This window comes from Nomia melanderi, chromosome 8, assembly GCF_051020985.1.
Source record: "Nomia melanderi isolate GNS246 chromosome 8, iyNomMela1, whole genome shotgun sequence".
NCBI classification, from domain to species: Eukaryota; Metazoa; Arthropoda; class Insecta; order Hymenoptera; family Halictidae; genus Nomia; species Nomia melanderi.
In genome coordinates this window covers 8250526-8266401 of record NC_135006.1, presented here as the reverse complement: position 1 = coordinate 8266401, position 15876 = coordinate 8250526, and positions in this window count along the sequence as shown.

Sequence of the window (15876 nt, the reverse complement as noted above, 5' to 3'; positions counted from 1 at the left end):
AAATTTACATTTCTCCAATAGAGGCGTTGACACGTTTGATCTTGCAATGTTTGCATTGGTACCGCTGTCTATATTTTTTAATTAATAAGAATGAATTAATTAACGACTGACGCGCTTGTTGAGTACCCCTGCTGATTGAAGCGGGAGGATTGTGACTCTGTAGGAAGAAATGTGGTGAGAATGTACAATACGCTTTGACGCATCACTTTTGTGAAAATTTGGTTTGAATGTTTGGTCAGATTTTCTTGAAATTGAGATTTCAAATGAGAAAATTATATTGTATGTTTATTGTGAGTTCATTTCTTCACGGAGTATGATTGGTAAGTACTCGTGGTTACCGGAATGGTGTTCGAGTTTTGTTGAATTTTGCACGTGGTGTGCCGACTAATAAAACTTGTACGGTTCGAAGGACCACCCGATATAATCGGGAACAAAACTTAGAAATGAGTAGGAGGTGAAGTGGACTTTGACTGAAATGCTATGTGCTTGATCGAAATTGCTAATTTGTGCTTTGTAGTCCGTACTTCCTACTCCGTACTCTGTGCTATGTACAATTTGAGCTGATACTTGTCTAAACTTGATTCTCAACTGGCTGGGCCTTCCAGAAACGTCTTCGACGACACCTCCGCAAGTCGTCTTCGCGGGGGTGAAGTCGTTCTGGTTGGCCCTTTAATTCTAGAAGTTTGCGGAAGGGAGAGACAGTCCCCTCCCTTCTTGGGTCTCCAAGTTGCTAATGTTAATAACTAATTCGTCCCGTTTGCAGTCGTCGACCGTGGCAGGTAAAAAAAAGCGAGAAACGCTTAGGCCCTTAAACACACATGCTAAACGGGCTAGAGAGTCAAAAATGCTGGTCACTGGACGCCAGATGTGAACAATAGACAGCGAAAATGTACAGTAAGAATAGCGGGCCTTATGGGTTCAGGGATTTATGGCTGCCACGGTCCCTTCTCGTAATACCGTAAGGACGACTGTAACTTGCGACGGGACGAAGGCTCTTATTACTACGAAAAAACTAACAAATGTACAGCTAAGTCTTAGAAAGATAAAAAGTGTACACGAAACTAAAAACTACGGTCGTTCAAAGGCCCGGACGAAACGGTAGGCTATAAGTGGCCTTAACAATGATTTGATACGTTGAATGCCGCACAATTTCATACAGAGAAATACACAAAATGAAAAGAATATAATATTAAATCATTTGATTGAATTACATTGTTATTATTGTATATGATAATGATGAACATTCCAGATTGTTGCATATTATTTATTATATTTGAATCTGCTGTATTTTTTACACTGATCATACCTCTGTTTTAAATGTACTACATTTGTATAAGTTTTAACACAATCGGTATTAGGGCAAAATTTAGAAAATTCAGCGAAATATAACTTAACGCAGTATGTAACATTACGTACATTTATTTTACTGTAGGAAACTGAAGCAACGTGGAATTCTACACGGAAACTTGAATTATTGCACCATTGTGCATATGACAGTTCTGTATCAACTTCGTTTAATTTTCCGGGGTGTGCACGCTGTTTTGTGAAAATTATATTCTAACCTGGCTACACACTTTCTCAACTGGGTAGATGTAATCAATTTTACATCTGTAAAGGTCTCGTTGTAACGTCCTGATCAAACATAATTGGAATTTACGAACCTGTAAATTCAAATTCAAATTATTGTCGTCTTAATTCAAATTTTAAACAATTTAGAAAGATTTCTCGATTGATTCATTAGAAATTAAAGAAATTTTTTTGCAGCAAGCAAGAATAAAAAGTCTCGTAATACATAAATACGTAAGAAATCGTGACATATTATTAAAGCTACTATCATGGTGGGTATCGTATTGAACAAAAACATGCAAATGATTTTCATTGCTGAAATATGAATCTTCAATGGCGATCTAGAAATTGTATTAATGGAACAATAGCCTTAATTAGGCAGAGGCAGTCTGTGACATGAATAAGTTATTATGTCACTGCGTCGAAAAGTGACAATTGGAAAATACGAGAATGCTTAATTGAAACAAAGGCTTCAGTCATTTGATGGCAGCTAAATACCACCGTAATGACAGAACAGTTCTTGTTCATTAAAACATGTATTAAAATTTAATACTGTATTTATACAGAATTTATTTCACGTAAAATGGAAATAAGAAAATATTAAACTTAAATGTGAGTTTTTTAAATGCTTATGTTATACATTAATTCTGACGCGAAAGGGCAAGCTTCTGTTTGTAAAAATTATGAAAATTGGGAAACCGAAGGAAACATGAGTTTGAATAGTATTATTGTCTTCCATTTCTCTGGCAAATCTAAAACCAATATTCCGTGAATACAGTGTTGTTAAATGAATTTTCATCCTAAATATCTAATGGTATCTGTTACATTAGGAAACCAAATTAAGTACATTAATATTTCAATTAATGCTGAAGATACGTCCCTAGCTACGTTAAATGAAGCTATCTTAACACATAGTAAATAGAAATAAAAAAACATGCGATTGAGATACTTTCACATTATCTTGATAGTCAGTTTTCGATAACAAGAAACACGTTACATTAACCCCTTGTCCTTCCACAACTGTACTTGATAGAACTACTTTCTCGTGGATAATTTAATAGAGACAGACAAGAATTTAATGCTTATTTTGTGCCTACGTTTACTCTAAAGATTAAATATTGATAATAAACGAGCAATATTTCATTTATATGAGAAATAAATAAATACCGTTCAGATTTCTCGAATTTGGTTGAAAACTTTCATCACGAGCCTGACTCGATATTGTAGGAGAAAGGCTTAAATCCTGGAATATTTAAAGAGTATTTAGAATTCGAGGAAAAATCGCGTTATATCAAATCGGCGTTAGTTGGAGTAGGAGTTGAACGGGCTCATACTGTATATAAATGCAAATGAACTCTTTTTTTTTAATAAAAAGTATATATGAGTGTGTATAAAAGTACATTTTTGTTTTATTATTTTTACGAGTATTTTTCTATACAAATCTAAATGTATGTTTACATTCTTTATTCGTAATGAGAGTGTAGATACTCGAAAGCACATTCTATATTTGGATTAGAACTAAAGAATAACCAATGGCATAACAGTGCGTGAAAAGGTGTTTAGATACACCGTGATGAAATTTCGAGGCGATTTTGATCCTGTATCCAAGTGTGATCTTCGGGTAACAGTTGTCTTCACCGCCGATCGCAATATCTTGCCAACACTTTGGCGAGCAGTCGCACATTGGCTGGAATGCGGAGCTGTGGTACACTTTGGAATCTAATATGGCGCTGACGACGACGCTCTGTCTAATAAAATGTCGGCTGTGCATAAACAGTTACACCAGCCTGGTCACAGTTATTGTCGGTTGCACCATCATTTGCTCCCGGACGTTTCGCGCAACACAAGTCCGGTGTCTTACACCTAACTAATGAAGCCAAATTATTCACATAATCTACCGAGCAAAGTAAACTTAACTGGTTTTATAACGCTTCTAAATAATTAAGTTTGAAACCTACCAAAGTCGAGCCACTAACTATCTGTTCTCTATACATGTTCATTTTCGGTAATTAAAGAAATCTGGATTAATTCATTGAACAAATTGGAACTTTCATAGATACTCGCAAGCGTCGAAAATATTTATGTAAACTTATAGATTTGGTCAACAATGTATCCACAGTGCATACAATTAAAGTCTAATTCAAAAGTACCGTTTTTTAAAAACTTTGTGAACTTCTGTTGTTTAATAGTGAAATGTTACGTGATTAATTATAAAGTATTAATTTAGTTTTGAATGAAATGCATCTTCAAATTTGACTAAATAATATAAAATTCTATGAATCTATGAGTTGGCGGACTATATTAATATATGTTAAATATATACCCATTTTAACATAGTCCCATAAATTCATGAATTGATCATGTAATCAATCATTGAAAAATTAAAATGCCATCGAATGTGTGAAATGAATGAAATTTTTACATTATTTTCCTATTTAAAAATATTTCTTTTCCTATATTATTTATTTATTTTAAATATCATGCGACTTAAATAAATAACAAAAAACAACGCTAATAATAAACATTGTTTATCACATTTTTCTATTTTATGTAAGATAATTCAGAGAAAGTTGTAATTAAAAGTAAATTTACTAATGCATTTATTATATGATTATAACAATGAAACTAAAATTTGAATACAAGTAATATTTTTACTGATAAGTTTGAAGAACATACAAGTAACTTTCTTGAAGTAACGTTAAAATCAAACATTATTTCATTCAAACCATGTTATTTATTAAATTTTATAAACTCTCCAACCAAAATTTATCCTCTTGTTAATTAAACTCAGTACCTCAATGTTATATTCCACTAAGTAAATATGCTTATTTTGATTATGAACGAGATTACAAAGCAGCAAAATTAAAATTGTATGACGTGCGAATATTAAAGTTATGATATCTCGCAACTTTCTTTTGAAATTAAGCCCCCTTTTGCATGCAACAGCACAATTTTTGTTATTTCTAAATTTATTATAAACATTGTCAATGTTATATGCCACCATAGACCACATAATCGGTTCTAATGAAAGCGTCTTTAATCATCGGGGTTTTAAGAAAATCGTTCAACAGTTTACGTTTTCCTCAAGTGTATTATGAAGCAATGTCATTTTCCGGCAGAACGAATTTCCTCGTTCCCTTGTAACCTAAGTCCGGGGGAAGTGGCCAATAATTACGTTATAAATAACAAAAAACGACTATGGCGGTAGTGGCTTATATTTAATTTATTGGAGGGCGTATATTGTCGACCAGTGAATAGAGCGGCCGCCTAAAAATGTAGGGGATATTTTACGGAACTTCCTGCTCCTTGTGTTATCGTATAGTCTGTACTTTGCCAAGGATCCGGATTATATCCTTATCCTTTGAATTATAGCGTCTAGAGCAGTACCGGCGTGGACATGAAAAACTGCATATAGAAAGATTTTACGCTTAATCGCACCAACTGAAATTGAACGCGTATCGACACGCGATATGTATTTTCATTTTTGGCTCCGGTTCTTCTGGAAATTGCGTCCAATTTGTCAAACTTTACGACCTTTGCTCGTAAATTTAAAAAGCAACATGCTCGTAAATACATTTTCGGCAATTTTCTTGTTGCATTCGCGTTTTCGACTTTATCATGCGATTACTCTTCTCTAAATGGTGAAACCTTTTCGGATAATTGTACATTCGATTGTTTCATGTTATCACAATTATTATTGGAATAAATTTTAAGATTAAATTCGTAGAAAATTAAGTTTCTCGTGAAATAAAAACAGGCTAAATCCGTTTCCTAATGCCGTCTTATTGTTTACGAATATACTGAAATATACTAGACATAATTTTCTTGGAAGTTGTTTCTTTGAAACGCGAATGATAATTAACTGCTTTCGAGTTTGAAATATATCGAATCATCGACAACGCTCTGCATAATTTCTTTTCCATAACTGCGACATATTGCAACATAATTAACACTAAAATTGCCAGACAGGTCGGAATGACTCATTCCCGATGTTTTCTTTTAGCAATTATTAAAAAGGTAACAGATGTTTCTCCGAGAAGTCATTAATGTAATTTATTCAGCAACACGGAAAGTGGATTGTAAAACAATTAAAGTCTCAATAGATGCACTCTTGAAGTTTCTATACGATAATTTCAAAAAGTCACTTTAACTGCTCCGTAGCTTTAATGTTAAATGATCAAGGAATATTAATAGATTATCATTATAATATTATAAATGCAATAAATTATAAATAGTACATTATATATATAGCATATTGATGATCCTAATGGAAATAACCTTACAATTTGCACTGTAGTTGATGTATAGACAAGAATCGCAGTGTAGCCACTGTATAAACCGCAAACAAGTGTATATACTTTGTACTTGTCTAGTACAATTTTAAATTTTTCACGCTGTCGCTTTCTTGAGAGTCGTGCGTGTACGCGGGGCTTTGAAAATAAGAGTACATCAGGTCGTTCGTGTCAGTTCCTCGTTACTAAGATCAAAGTGACGATGGAGCGAGGGAGATACTTGCTGCTTGGATGAAATGGGGTTATCTGTCATGGTTGATCGCTGAACAGTTTGTATATCACGATTACGGGGGGTCTACAACCTTCTTAGTACGTCAACTTCTGCGTTTATATATTCGTAGCTGAAAAGAGTGTAAAATTCACAAGGGAATTGATGCTAACAATTGAAGAGGTTATAGATTTTTCTTCTTATCCTTATGTAGGAAATGCCTTATATATCATTATATGTTATATATGGCATTGTAATATAATTATATTTTTCAATATTATAATGTTATATATAGCATTATAATATAATTATATTTTTTAATGTCATAATGTTATATATAGTATTATAATATAACTATATTTTGTAATAAGATAATATTTTTAAACAAATGTATTATGAAATTTATGGTTTTGGTGTATTATTTTCAATTTCACAGTAATTAACTTCTAAAATACTGTGACAGATGACAGATACGAAGGGGCAAACGTTTTTGAAAAGGAAACGTAAAGAGAAGGAAAAAATTGTATGTGAGTAGTGGAACAAGACGGAAGATCTGGTGAACAGAAAGTGCAAATAATCAGGAATGTACATTTTAACTACGGCAAGATGGTTCGGCTGGGAAATTACGTGGTTTGCCGAAGACGCGAAAGTTTGTTTCGGGAAAGTAGAAACGACAGAAGTGTCGGTTACATTGGGCGAGGTAATAATGACAAATATACTTAAATTGCCATCATTTCCAAAATGACATACATTAATATTTTAATACATGTTTTTCTCAGAAGAATCAGATAAAGTACTTCATCAGTCCCAGATATTTCTTCGAGAAAACAGAAAATTGAAAGAAACAATGTCGTATAATTATTAATGCATATTCATAATTCGTTAATACATTAAATTAAATAAACGGTACTATCTCGACTAAAATCATGGTAAGGATATTAATAAATAATCCTAAATAATCCTAAAAGTATGTTTTAATTTAAATATTTAAATGTTTATATTTAATTTAAATATACTTCTTTCTAGAAAATAGTAATATCATGTAAATTAGAAAATAACTAAGAAAATATCTGTGAGAAATCTCAAATTATTCGTTTCTTTAGCAATGACTAATAAATTTGTCTGATATTCAATTATCTGTCAAAATATCGGATATAATATTTAAATTTGAGGTTTCATTGTAAACCTTCTCTAAAATTGTTATTCATGTACAGTATATCGTTGTAGAGTATACACTGCGGTTCGGATTAGTGAGACACGCTCAGGTCCGATGTCTGGCACTCGACAATGGCAAGTTTAGTTTCTCAGCGAGAAATCTTCCACGAACTATGAACTAGAATCAGTGGGCGAAAGTAACGAAGTAAATACGTGCGCTGAATTCTACACTAACGAAAATTACGTTTCGGTGCTTTTTACAATAGTATTATGAAAATACTTAAACTTAATTAACGATGCATTATCGACGAAAATGTATTCGAGCACGGTACAAATAAATACAAAGAAACGCGATAGGAATGTGAATAACGCGAAGTTCATCATGAACAGAATCCCCAAGGAAACAATTCAGCTCTAAGTCCTAACATGGCGAGTAGATAATTCAATTACTACAGGACATTATGTCGGGTTATCTGGAAAGTTTGTGCGAGTTCTAGATAAAGAAGACTTTATATTTTATTCTAGTTAGTACTTGCAGAAATTTTCAATGTTTTATATATCTATGTTAATTCTGTTCAAGTACATATATAGATAGTAGTGCAAAGGGAGAATCGATAATTTCCAGTTAAGCTACAGTCAGAACGTAAACGTATCAATTATTTCATATAACCATTGTTGTTATTGTTTGCATTGCTATCAAAATATAAAAATTACTTTAGCAAGATTTTAACAATATTTATAATAGACTTAATAAATTAATTCTAAACCATTTAATGATACATTGAACTATATCAAATTACAGTACTCAATGATTAACCAAAAAAACTAATCATGCCCACAATAAAGTAAAAATTAAAGGCGTGTAAAGATTGAAACTTGTACTGGTTTCTAGCTAGCATCTCTAAATGGGTCTTTGTAAGACAGGGAAATGTGTTTTCCAATCTTCAATACGAACCGAAAAAAGTTTTGGCTGTTAGGGATCATCTTTTACTACTAGAACTACCAAGCAGATAAATTGACTTTTTGAAATTTTTCTGTAGAAACCCCAACACTGCAACTATTGAGACTTCAATTGATTTTAAATTCAGTTTGTGTATTGCTACATCAATCCGGCTAGTACTTTTTCAAAGAAAAAGTTCAATGGAAAAAATGGAACCAGTAATAGGTCATTTTGACCCATCCTGAAATTTTAGTGTTAAAAAAACCCTGGTTTCGAATAGATTAACGATTCGGGACAGCCCCTTTAGACTTCTATTGTTGGACGTGCATAGCAGCTAGGATACAGCATTCCAGAATGTCCTCCTGCCTTCACCTCTGGTGTTTAGGCGTCTCTTTTGGGAAGAAGGTGTCAACAAAGCGTCACGTAGTCCCCTTTGCGGCTCGGATGACTCTTGACCCCGATGTCTTGGTCGTGGCTTAAAAATCGTGCTTGATCCCCGAGTGGGTGGCCCTTTCTATCCGCGAAACATCAACGTTGGCAGTTCGTGAGACAGATGGTGACCGTGCACGGCGACGAGCCTGGCGTGAAACGGCACGTTAAACGGCACGATATTGTTTCCTAGGAATTCCTTTAGGAGCGCTCCCGAGCTCCGTAAGTCCTGGGTGATTACACAGAGGGCGCTGCGACCTACTGATAAGCGATAACTGGACTGGATCTTTATGAAAATTTCGTAACGTTTGTTTAAGAAAAGATAAAGGTTGAAAAATAATTTTCTGCAATCAATTCTGAATTAATAACTTACCCTTACTCTTAACCCTTTTGTCATTAAATAAATTGTGGGATTGTACGTATGCTGATTTCACATTCGATCTGTTAATATGGAATTTGAGATCGATCAGCTGCCGAAAAATGGACTTAAGAACCGTTTAAGAGCTACATGTAGAATTAAAAGATCGCAGATAATTTGCAATAATGAAATTTCTATTGTAATTGCTCACCAGTGGGACAATTCCTCTTTTTATTATGTTTGCCTTTATACACTGCATCTTTCAACCCTAGTTTATTCTGTTGTCAAAAGTATCTATAGACTAATAGCCTTTACAACTATTATATCTGAGGCTACCTAACCTGGTCCGATCATGTGTTCAAACCTTGCTTTACTCTTAAAGCATTAACATTGGAATTCTGTCGTTTGTAAAATGTAAAGCACTTCGTCCTGATTTAAAGCACCAATTTGAGTGAAAATATGTTTCATATTTTATAATTGCTAACAATATTTTTTATAATGTTTTTTCCCTTAGGTTCTGGATTTTCGACAATGGTCTTTGTTCAATTAAACAAGAAAATTTTAATTGTCGATTAACCAATTAAAAAAATCTAATTTGCAGTTAAAGTTTTATTTGTCACTCAGTTTTATAGATTTTTTAACCTTTTATTATGTAGGATTTATTTTCCCAATTTATATTCTATTATTTCGTATACTGCAAGGCAAACTACGCCAAACAATTAAAAAGTTTAAAAAATGGAATTTTCTCCTAATGTATCATCTGGTGACCAAATTACTTAAATTAAAAATATCTTGTTATCGGACTCGAATTCTTTCTTATGTTGGGAAAAATTTGCACTATCAAAGTTACTCATTTTACGTTACAAAATTTTAACTATGTGATAGATTATAAGGCAATACATTAACTAAAACTAATTCTTATATCTAGCAATTTTATTTTCAATGATCTGCTGTGTTGACCATTTAATCAAATATACATTTTCATATAAGTGTAATGTTACTGAAGAGGAGATTGCAATTATACACGCACTGGTGTGCATGTCTTGTGTACATATATTGGTGAATATATTGATCTCACACTTATTCTAGTTGTACTACGTGCAGTATGCATCATCGTTGATGGTGTATTATATGTCACATAATCGTAGGGTGGCGTGGTCATAGTTTACGCACACAATACTCGCATAACCACAGGTGCGATCTAATTACACTAATCAACTGTCAGCACTTCGTAACCGGTTGAACCATTACGCTCCCGTGGTTCCTGATCATCCATTATACTGTAATCAGGATTTTACACCAGCTGATACGGGGACAGCAGGTTTGAAGAAATTGAAAGATACTTAAATTAACTGTCGTTTCACGCTGTGCGAACTAGCGTGACGCAATTTACCTTGTGCGACGCAGTGATTATCCCGACAACATGTCCGATTACGGCATGGCTAATCTACTGAAGTGAAACGACGATGAATTAACGATTGTAACCGTAGGAATTCACTTTGCTCTATTAGAAATGCATACGCTCGCTTCCAACGTATATTACTCTTATAATTAATTCTTATAATTCTTATCATTCTTATAAATAATAGTATTCTTATAATTAATTATTCTTACAATTAATCTTTAATGCGAGATTGCCCGAACATTTTCCGAATCCTGCATCTGCAGGTCTTGCACATTTTATAAAAATAAAATATGAGTAAACGTAAACCAGCAAAGCTTGCGTTTCGAAGGCTTCGTCATGTAAATTCTATTTTTCGAATTATTTGAACTGGTGCTGCAAAACTTTACTTGTTCAAACTAATCGTATACGAATAATATGAACGGTTCAGTGGTAAATAATAATTAAATAATGGATTGCTTATTAGTTTTGTCAAATTTGTCCGGGATTCTGTTTAATCAAACCATAAAACTCAATAGCGCTATAAAGATTTAATTGTGTATTACAGAATAAATCAACATAATGAACACTTCAACGCTAATAGGATAGTGAAAACTAACACATAATTCATCTTGTTCATACATAACAAAAGTAGCAAAATAATTAATAATTTTTACAAATCAATAATTTTATCGACCGTCGTCGATAACACATTTTGACAAGTCCAACACAGTTTTTAAATTATTTGGGAAAGTAGATATATTTATATTGTATGTTTTCATTTCGTATGCTGAAAGGTATCGAATTATTGGTCAATATTTTTTCGATGGTACATTAGATTTAAATATAAGGGCTTTTTGAAAAACGAGCTACTACATTTATTAATGTACTTTAAACCAACTTCAGAGAGCATGGTTTCAGCATGATTGTGTCATCGGGATTTAACTCCCTGGATTATTTCTTATGGGGTCACGTAAAAGAAACTATTCATAAAACATCGCCAACGAGGAGGAGACACGAAAATAAGAGTAAGTAATACATACGCCGTTATCTCCTTACGGTACGATTTTCTTCGCGCTTGCGCTTGCCAGATTTACTTTATTATTAATAATTTCAGACAACGCGAAGCAATCTTCTGTTTATTGTAGGTACTTACTTTGAAGGTAAAATACTGATAACAGGAAAGCAGTTTCTAACTTTATGTGTAATGTTTAAACAGATAAACTATTTCTTCGTTTTACAAAACGATGGGGGGTAAGGTAAATTTAATAATAATGTTGTTTACAGCATCACATGAAATTTCACCTATAAAACGGATGTAGTAAGTTACGAGGAAATAAAATCGTCGATCTACATACATATCTTTAAAGTAGTGTAATTCTAGTACTCTGAATATTTCATTCAAACTGGTACTCATAAAAATGTATATCAAGTTCGCAAGATCCCAGCTTTATTACCATGTAAGAATAAGTGAAGATATTCAACGCATTCGACTACGGTTATACGAGAATGTGCAGTAACTCTGATATCTTTCAAAATGGCATTTATTTCCCATTGTGTTAATCAAAATCCAATAAAACAGATATAATACGGAATACCTACGTAATTATATAAACAATTGTTTATCACGTTTTTGTACGTTACACTAGAATTACCACTTCACTTCTCTTTATATTAATGTTATAGCTAATAATAAGCTAATAATAATATTATTTCTCTCCCGGCAGTTTATGATTCGTGGAATGCAACATGAAATATTTCTCACTCGTTTTTGCCAAAGCCAATAGCTTCAGTGCTTTCTCTATGGGTACTTATCGTGGCATTTATTGATACTTAATGTGGCCAGATTTCAGAATCACAAGTACGGTCTCCTTCTACGCCTTCTCCCTCGTTTCATCTTCCATGAGGGCGTCAAGTTGGCCGGTAGGTCAATTGAAGCTTGAACTGTTCCCGAACTTGAAACCATTAAAAACAGCTCGCCAACTGTTATTGATCTTGATCACACAGTATAATTACTGTTTCCCATTTCAATCGACTCTTTCCTTTGCTACACCTTTTAATCAGAGTTCGATCGAATACGCGGAACCGACGAACTCAGAGCTAATGGTTACATGGACCATTAACTTTATGAAAGATTCACGAAGAAGGAAGGCAAATTTTGTTACGTACTTTAGCCTGCATAATTAATTACGATTACATTTACGTTTTGCTAGAATTATATTATCAGTACTATTAGTTGATATTTTTAATTATTATTTCTTCTGGTGTCCTTCTGTATTATATTTATAAAATTCTGTTTTACCTTCCCTTTTAATTTTGTTTTAAAATTCATCAGTAGTTAGGGGATTGAGCAAAAATGATAACTGAAAACGTTATCAATTTTATGAACACAGGAAGAAATTCATATGGATAAAACATATATGAATACAAAATACAAATAGTTAATTGTATCTAAGATACATATTTATACGAGGATACTATTAATACTTTTAGTAAATAAATTAATTGAATCTTAACTATGCAATTTTAACCCTACACGTTGATATAGAGGGTGTACAAAATAATGTTGATAATAAACGAAATTACTTTCTTCGGACTGTTCAAAAATATAATCATAAAAACACATCAAATCATCTTTTTCTGTTGATTATGGAAAAACAAAGAAAAATAACATACAGCATTTTTCCACACCTTAAATGTTTATGATGCAAAAATAAATAATTAAAAACATATCTAATTAGCTGCTGAATATTATTTATAGTGCTTAAATATAAAAATAGTTCACAGTAAGTTTATAAATTCATAACTATGCCATCGATTTTGTTCAAGCGTGAATTTTTAATAAAGTATGCAACGCTCGGAATTTACTAGTTTAGTAATCTCGATTTAAGTATTTAAGTTTAATTAATTAAAATATCTCAAAGTATGTTACTTATTATTATTAATAAGGACTTATTTAATAATAAAATTTAATCGTACTTAAATACTTCAAGTACTACTACAGTACTTTCCAAGTACATTCATTATATTCCTATGTTAAAACTTTACAATTATTATAAATGAAATAAATTCCTCTACAACGAACGTAATCATTTGAAAATCATTTAACATCTTCATATTCATCCGAGTTTCTTTCTAATAATACTATTGTTCAATCCTATATCACACTTAACGCTATATTACAATAACTCCTATAAATAATATATTCACAAACAGGCCGTTTCCCAGTAATTTCATTCCTCGACGCTATCACGGCCAGGAAAGTAATTTTTCTCGAAGATTAAACGGTTTTTGTACTTCCAGGAAAAATTTACTATTCCACCAGGAAAAGAGAAATAAGCATATGCATCTTCCAGGCGCTACGTGCTCCGTTTTGCTACACGGAACAAGTTTGTTTCGGCTGTTCCATCGAAATTTACCGATTGGGAGGGCTATTAATTTTCGGTCGGATCCAGAAAGTATGGAAGAACGACGGCAGGCAATAGCTTGAGTCGACCCCGATAACTTTCGCGGGGAACTTTCACAGAATACGTGAGGTGGAACCGCGTGAAAAATTCTTGCGGCCCATTTTCCGCGGCGAACAAAGGAGCGGATAGACGGGAACTTGATTCGTACACCTACTTCCATAAAATCTGTACCCGCCCCGTCCGCGGCGGGGACCAACTTCTACTTTGTTGATACCCTTTGACGGGACAAAGGTGAGCGCACAGTATTGGCAGACAGTGTGATTTAGATCGCTTGCCTTCCCCGCAAAGCTTTGCGTGTTCGACGAAAATTTTGTGCATCAGAACGACGAGCCTCTGATTTGCATACAGCAGCTTCGGGAACCTAATCCTTTACGTGTTATGCATACCTAATTCTGTAAACAATATTTATGGTAATACGCCACTGACGGTAATTTCACTTAAATATTTCAGCCAGAAATGCGCCACGATCTACGAGATACCGTAGGGAAGAGGATTTAAATTCAGTTAAAAAATTTATGGACTTTCCACATGATGCGCAATTAATTCATTATTCTATTTAGAATCTTCATTATCGGACATTAGGTTCCACCGGCATTTACTAGTACGGTCGATTAAAAGAGATAAATTTAGTTTTGCGCATGTAGGAGATTAAATGAATATTTATCGAGGATTTAGTTGGTGGCCGTTTGTCAGTGGATATATTGTAATGAAGAATATGGTAGTGGCCTCTTGTTATTTGTACAGTGTAATGGTAATATAATACGTTGGCATTTTTGTTTGAGGAATTATGGTCCATTGCGTGAAATTATTTCAATATAAGTTTAGAATAAAATTTACTATTTGTTGACAACTATCATATAAGGTTGTATATTATTCAATATGACGTAGAATGTTCAATTCAATTTGAGTACCTTAAATTTCCAATTTTTGATGATAGAAAAAGATATCAGAAGAGAACACGTTTCATTATTGTGAATTCTTATGAAGAATGATTTACCATTTTACCAAAAATTTTGTTTCTGTAGCGTTTAATTTATCACCGTCGATAGTTTTATTATTCTCCAGATTATTTTTTATATTGGAAGATATAATAAACAATGTTCCTTTCAACAATTCATTAAACTAACCTGGTTTACTTATGATAAACGTCCATGAACAAATTTCGTCTGACAAAAGCTACCACGTACCGAAGATACTTCTAATTCTATGTAGAACATTCACGATCCCGACCTATTGAGGAACTGGTAATCTTTAGACAAAAGGTAATTTATCGACAGCCAATTACCATTGAAATAATGCACACAGAAAATTCATGAGATGTGGAAAGGAGAGAAATGCAATGGGCAAAGTTAAATTATCTTCTGCTTAAAATAGTTTCCGAAGAATGAGTTTGAGCTTGTATACAGTGTATTTTATGATGCCACCCGATTCTGTACAATAGTAGATTCATAAAAACCAATTAAAAAAGTTTTACATTGAAAACCAATGTCCTTTGTGCACCAGTATTTTAGTGTGTCTATTATTTCATTTATGTATTCTGTATTCCAATACAAATTAAATGAAAACGCACGGTTATAATTTCTTAATTTCATTTTCTCGTGCGATTTAGCCTAATATTTCAGTTGACATTTTAAACGTACGATAGTCGTTTGTATTGTATGCATACTTATAATTAAGAAATTAGAAGTAAAACTGTTAAAATTAATGTTTTCGACAATAAATGATGAAGATTTTAATTATTTTTCAACTACTGCAATATACGAACTGAAAAATACTGGGTCATCTCATAAATAATGTTACTTTTTATGCTTATTTCTAGTGTAAAGAATTAATACCTCCGTTTCTTTTTTAATAATCGATGTATTGATATTGATATTGATTATCGTTGTGCGTGACCTTTTCCCATTTATCGATTAATTGTTTAATGTTATTTTCGAAATGACATTAAAAAATATCTCACAAAATAAAATAAGAAACGACATTACTTATAGAATGATTTAATACACGGATGACTAAATATAGAAGTTCGTGCTGTCAATTAAAATATAATCTAAGTTATTCAAATTTTTAATTATCATAC